This window comes from Pelobates fuscus, chromosome 10, assembly GCF_036172605.1.
Source record: "Pelobates fuscus isolate aPelFus1 chromosome 10, aPelFus1.pri, whole genome shotgun sequence".
Taxonomy (NCBI): Eukaryota; Metazoa; Chordata; class Amphibia; order Anura; family Pelobatidae; genus Pelobates; species Pelobates fuscus.
Window position 1 is genome coordinate 43,707,418 of NC_086326.1, and position 6,000 is coordinate 43,713,417.

Here is a 6,000-nt window from a genome sequence, read left to right on the forward strand (position 1 = left end):
TGAAGATTTTTTACAGTTTAGCTACTCTTGCCTAGATTTTACAATTCGCTTGCAAAGTCACTACAACTCACTTTGATGGGGTTAGTCACTAAAACGAGAATTGTCAGGATTTCCAACTGAAACCTTTTCCAAATGTATGGATAGTCCTAACTATAACAATTTAAACCCAGCGTATATGCATTAAAAAATAACTTTTACATATTATAGAAAACAAAATAGAAATATATTATCGCTACATATAAGTATCACTGCATACATGGAACACACTGTCTGGTGATCAGATAAATTTAGAAAAAAAAGTTTATAAAAAAAATAAAAATAAATAAAATTTTCAGTAGCTACATCAGTTTTTGTTCACATGCAGTGGATTATAGAAAGGGTTAAATAAAAAAAAATAACGAATCCTACATGTTTCTGGGACACATAATCCAGATACATACTGATGGGCTGCACATGAAAAGTGCTCTACTAAAGAAAGTAACAATAGAAAGGCTGCAGGAAGGAAAGCAGGTTATTAACCCCTTACAGATGGAGACAATTGTACAAGTTCTGAACCAAAACAAAACCTAGAATTTAACCCCTTAAGGACACATGACATGTGTGACATGTCATGATTCCATTTTATTCCAGAAGTTTGGTCCTTAAGGGGTTAAACTTTATATCTGTTGAACCACAATTTACTGCTTTCATATTTCTTATTATATATCATTTTGTTCAGGAGGAATGGGGCTTTCCTTTCACATAACTATATAATTTAATATAAATAAAATGAAAAGCGTGAGAAATCATTTTCCAAGTTCCGCATGGCATTTTAACTAGGCATGTCAATACCGTTAGCTTTTACTGCAATAAAATACACATATTTGTTTTCAGCGATGTCTCACAAATAAACAGTACTCTCCATTTACATGTACTCTCCCAAGATTGCAGATAGACAAAGAGGGACAATTTAATTTTAGAGGTGTGAGTGGGTGTGTGGCCAGGAGCGGTGCTGTACTGAGAAAGTTTTAGTGACTTGCTAATAACAATTTATGCAACTAAAATGTAATATAGAAAAATAACAATGTATCTAATTTACATAGGCTGATTTCTAAACACATTTATTATAGCGTAAAGCCACATTACTGTATTGCTATGGAGCTCTGTTGTATAGTGATGTCGCGAACATGAAATTTTCCGTTCGCGAAAGGCGAACGCGAACTTCCGCAAATGTTCGCGAACGGGCGAACCGGGCGAACCGCCATAGACTTCAATAGGCAGGCGAATTTTAAAACCCACAGGGACTCTTTCTGGCCACAATAGTGATGGAAAAGTTGTTTCAAGGGGACTAACACCTGGACTGTGGCATGCCGGAGGGGGATCCATGGCAAAACTCCCATGGAAAATTACATAGTTGAGTCTGGTTTTAATCCATAAAAGGCATAAATCACCTAACAATCCTAAATTGTTTGGAATAACGTGCTTTAAAACATCAGGTATGATGTTGTATCGATCAGGTAGTGTAAAGGTTTACGCCCGCTTCACAGTGACAGACCAAACTCCCTGTTTAACGCACCGCAAACAACCGCAAACAGTCCATTTGCACAACCGCAAACTCCCCATTTGCACAAGGTTGGATACCAAGCTAGCCATGTCCTGTTCCTTGTCCTCACTGATGTCATTGAAGGTCTCTTCCTCCATCCAGCCACGTACAACACCAAAGGTCCCCGAAAGGTGACAACAAGCCCCCTGTATTTTTTTTTTAAATGTACACTACTGTTACACCAGATATGAGTTGCACTGGTGTGACACTGTGCCCTGGCAGGCCCTGAAATGCACACGTGTGAAGGAAACTGACTGCTATTATATTACAGTCAAAAAAGTTTTATTTTTTTTAAATGCAAGCTATTGTGACACCAGATATGAGTGGTGGCACTGGGACCACCTTAAAAATATTGGATATCGCTAAAAATCATGATCACTATATACTAGACATGTGCAATCCGTTTCGGTCCGAATTAAAATTCTGATGAATTTCAGATAATTCATACATTCGGGTGCTTCCGAATGTCCGAATAGTTAAAATGCCGAAGTGCCGAAATTACCGAATTTCCGAAGTGTAGTAGTGCCGAAGTGCCGAGTTGCCGAAGTTCCGAGGTTTCAAAGTTCCGAGGTTTCAAAGTGACGAAGTTCCGAAGCACAGTATTGCCTAAGTACGAATATACTTACACAGTGAAAGAAGAAGAATGTTACACTGTATACAATTTCAAATAAAAAGTATACAAACATAGACAGGATTCAGCTGTAAGCATTTGCAACATTTACAACAATCAAGTAACACACATTCATATAAAATGTAAGTTACTAAGCCAGTCAGTGTAATGACAGGAATTAATAAGTAGATAACTCCCTAATTCCCACGGTATTAGGGAGCTATCTACTAAAAGGCTGAAAGACCTAAATTGGTGAGTAGGGTCATGTCTATTAAACAGTGAGCAGTCTGTGGCTGCTCAGTGTTAAAAAAAAAAAAAGGCTCCCCCCTCCCTGAGCGGGTGGGGGCCCTAAAGTAAAAAAAAAGGGGGGAGGACCTATTGTCCTCCCACACCGGCCCACACCCCTGAGCGGTGGGTGGGGGCCCTAAAGTAAAAAAAAGGGGGGAGGACCTATTGTCCTCCCCACCAGCCCCCACCCCTAAGCGGTGGGTGAGGGCCCTAAACAAGAATAAGGGGGGGAGGGGGACCTAATGTCCTCCCCCTGGCCCCCAACTCTGAGCGGTGGGTGGGGGCCCTAAATACAAATTGGGGGGGGGACCTAATGCCCCCCCCTGGCCCCCACCCCTGAGCGGTGGGTGGGGGCCCTAAACAAAAGTAAGGGGGGGAGGACCTAATGTCCTCCCCCCTGGCCCCCACCCCTGAGCAGTGGGTGGGGGCCCTAAACACAAATTGGGGGGAACCTAATGTCCTCCCCCCTGGCCTCCACCCCTGAGCGGTGGGTGGGGGCCCTAAACAAAAATAAGGGGGGGACCTAATGTCCTCCCCCCTGGCCCCCACCCCTGAGCGGCGGGTGGGGGCCCTAAACACAAATTGGGGGGGACCTAATGTCCTCCCCCCTGGCCCCCACCCCTGAGCGGTGGGTGGGGGCCCTAAACAAAAATAAGGGGGGGGACCTAATGTCCTCCCCCCTGGCCCCCACCCCTAGTCACCCCCTCCCCCCAAAAAATAAACTCCTACCTACCCCCCCTCACCCTAAAAATAATGAGGGGGGACAATTTAACTAAGTACCTTTAAAAATAAAAATACACTTACCATTCAATGTTTTCTTTCTTCTAAAATCTTCTTTTTTCAGCCCCAAAAAAGGGCAAATAAAAATCCATAATAACCGACGCAATAAAAAAAAAAATTCAAAAAAATAAACAAGCGCAAAAAAAAATATTCCATCTTCACCCGGCGAGGGCTCTGCGCAGACTGAGCTCTGCAGGGCGGGGGAAGGCTTATAAAGCCTTGCCCCACCCTGCAATTAGGCTCAGAGCACTCTGGTTGGTTGGTTTAAGCCATCCAATCAGAATGCTCTGACAGGTAAATGAAGAGACTGACAGGTAAGTCTCTACATTTACCTGTCACAGCACTCTGATTGGTTGGTTTGAAATCCACCAATCAGAGTGCTCTGTGTCATTTTACACAGCGTGGGAAAGTTCTTTGGAATGTTCCCACGCTGTGTAATTTGACTCATAACACTCTAATTGGTGGACTAACCAACCAGTCAGAGTGCTGCGACAGGTAAATGTAGAGACTTACCTGTCAGTCTCTTCATTTACCTGTCAGAGCATTCTGATTGGATGGCTTAAACCCACAAATCAGAGTGCTCTGAGCCTAATTGCAGGGCGGGGCAAGGCTTTATAAGCCTTCCCCCGCCCTGCAGAGCTCAGTCTGCGCTGAGCCCTCGCCGGGTGAAGATGCATTTTTTTTATTTTTTTTGGCCTTTTTTGGGGCTGAAAAAAGAAGATTTTAGAAGAAAGAAAACATTGAATGGTAAGTGTATTTTTATTTTTAAGGGTACTTAGTGAAATGGTCCCCTCTCATTATTTTTAGGGTGAGGGGGGTAGGTAGGAGTTTGTTTTTTGGGGGGAGGTGGTGACTAGGGGTTTGGGGACCCCTAGTCACCTGGGGGGAGGGGGTTCAATTTTCATTAGGGCCCTCACCCAACGCTCAGCGGTGGGGACCATGAGGGAGGACATTAGGTCCCCCCCCCTTATTCTTGTTTAGGGCCCCCACCCACTGCTCAGGGGTGGGGGCCAGGGGGGAGGACAATAGGTCCCCCCATTTGTATTTAGGGCCCCCACCCGCCACTCAGGGGTGGGGGTCAGGGGGAGGACATTAGGTCCCCCCCTCATTTGTATTTAGGGCCCCCACCCGTCGCTCAGGGGTGGGGTCCAGGGGGGAGGACATTAGGTGTGTTCCCCCCCTTATTCTTGTTAAGGGCCCCCACCCACCGCTCAGGGGTGGGGGTCAGGGGGGACAACATTAGGTCCCCCCCCCTTTTTTTTACTTTAGGGCCCCCACCCGCTCAGGGAGGGGGGACCCTTTTTTATTTCTTTTTAACAGTGAGCAGCCACAGGCTGCTCACTGTTTAATAGACATGCCCCTACTCGCGGTATTGCGAGTAGGGGCACAATTTACTAATACTAAGTAATTTTTACTTAGTATTAGTAAATTTGTCTGAAAGACCAATTTAGGTCTTTCAGCCTTTTGGTAGATAACTCCCTAATACCGTGGGAATTAGGGAGTTATCTACCAAGCGGCTGCAACAAAAGTCCCGAAAAGTCTGGAAATGCGGGAGGGATAATGTATAATAAACACAGGTTACTGGCTATGGGAGGATAATGTATAATAAACACAGGTTACTGGCTATGGGAGGGATAATGTATAATAAACACAGGTTACTGGCTATGGGGGATAATGTATAATAAACACAGGTTACTGGCTATAGGGGATAATGTATAATAAACACAGGTTACTGGCTATGGGGGATAATGTATAATAAACACAGGTTACTGGCTATGGAGGATAATGTATAATAAACACACACAAAATAATAATAAAAAAAAAAAAATGAATGCAGCTTCAGAATTAATCTAAATTGTATGCTGTCTAGGAGGGGGGAGGGTCTGCTGCTGATTGGCTGGAATGTGTCTGCTGACTGTGAGGTATAGGGTCAAAGTTTACTCAATGATGACGAATAGGGGGTGGACTGAACATCGCATATGTTCGCCGTCCGTGGCGAACGCGAATACGCTGTGTTCGCCAGGAACTATTCGCCAGCGAACCGTTCGGGACATCACTACTGTTGTACACTCAGACATACCAGTAACAAGGAACTCTTAGATAAGAAGGACAGAGGGATTTGGGCTGTAACTAGAGACACTTGGTATATATATGTATATATGTAGGGCACCACTTTCATAAGCTGCTTGGTGCCCACCTCCAGAAATGCATGATGGCAACCCTGGGGATAAATGTTTACCTTGTACTTGGTGTCTCTGCCCTGGCTTTAGTATTATGAGGTTCAGTCTTGCAGGTAATTAAGCCAGGTGAGCTGTAAGTTCACAAACATTACTTAGCTGAGTAAAAACCCTGGCCTGGACTATAGGCTTCTTTGTGGGTTTATCCACTGGAAATGTAGAGAAAAAGACAAGGAAACTGCAGGTCTTGGGCTGGAATTGTCAAGTTTTAAAAATTGGCATCCTCCCCAATCCCTGGTTAAGTGAATGCCAACATTGGGAGGTGTGCAATCGGGATGGGGATAGGCTGGCTTTAGAGATTTGTCAGTGAAGAAAATTGAGAATAAAATGGTGTCAATGCACTCCAGGCTGACTGACAGCCTCCTGATTAGCCACACTCAGGGAGACCTTGCTGAAGCATGCTATCTAGTACTAGCCCCCTAAAAACATCCCACGTGCATCTACTGATACCCTTACACTCTGCTGGTTGGGGACATTGCATCCCTGGACACCAGGGAATAAAA

At 44.5% G+C, this 6,000-nt stretch overlaps 1 long non-coding RNA gene across 1 annotated transcript in view; it reads right to left on the reverse strand.

Moving 5' to 3' along the window:
- The window catches only part of LOC134575853 (uncharacterized), a 107,230-nt gene extending 101,652 nt beyond the window's left edge, over positions 1–5,578 (reverse strand). Inside the window, exon 1 of the long non-coding RNA XR_010085763.1 lies at positions 5,500–5,578. This is a non-coding gene — a long non-coding RNA (uncharacterized LOC134575853). The remainder of the gene's footprint in view (positions 1–5,499) is intronic.
- Between the last annotated feature and the right edge of the window lie 422 nt (positions 5,579–6,000).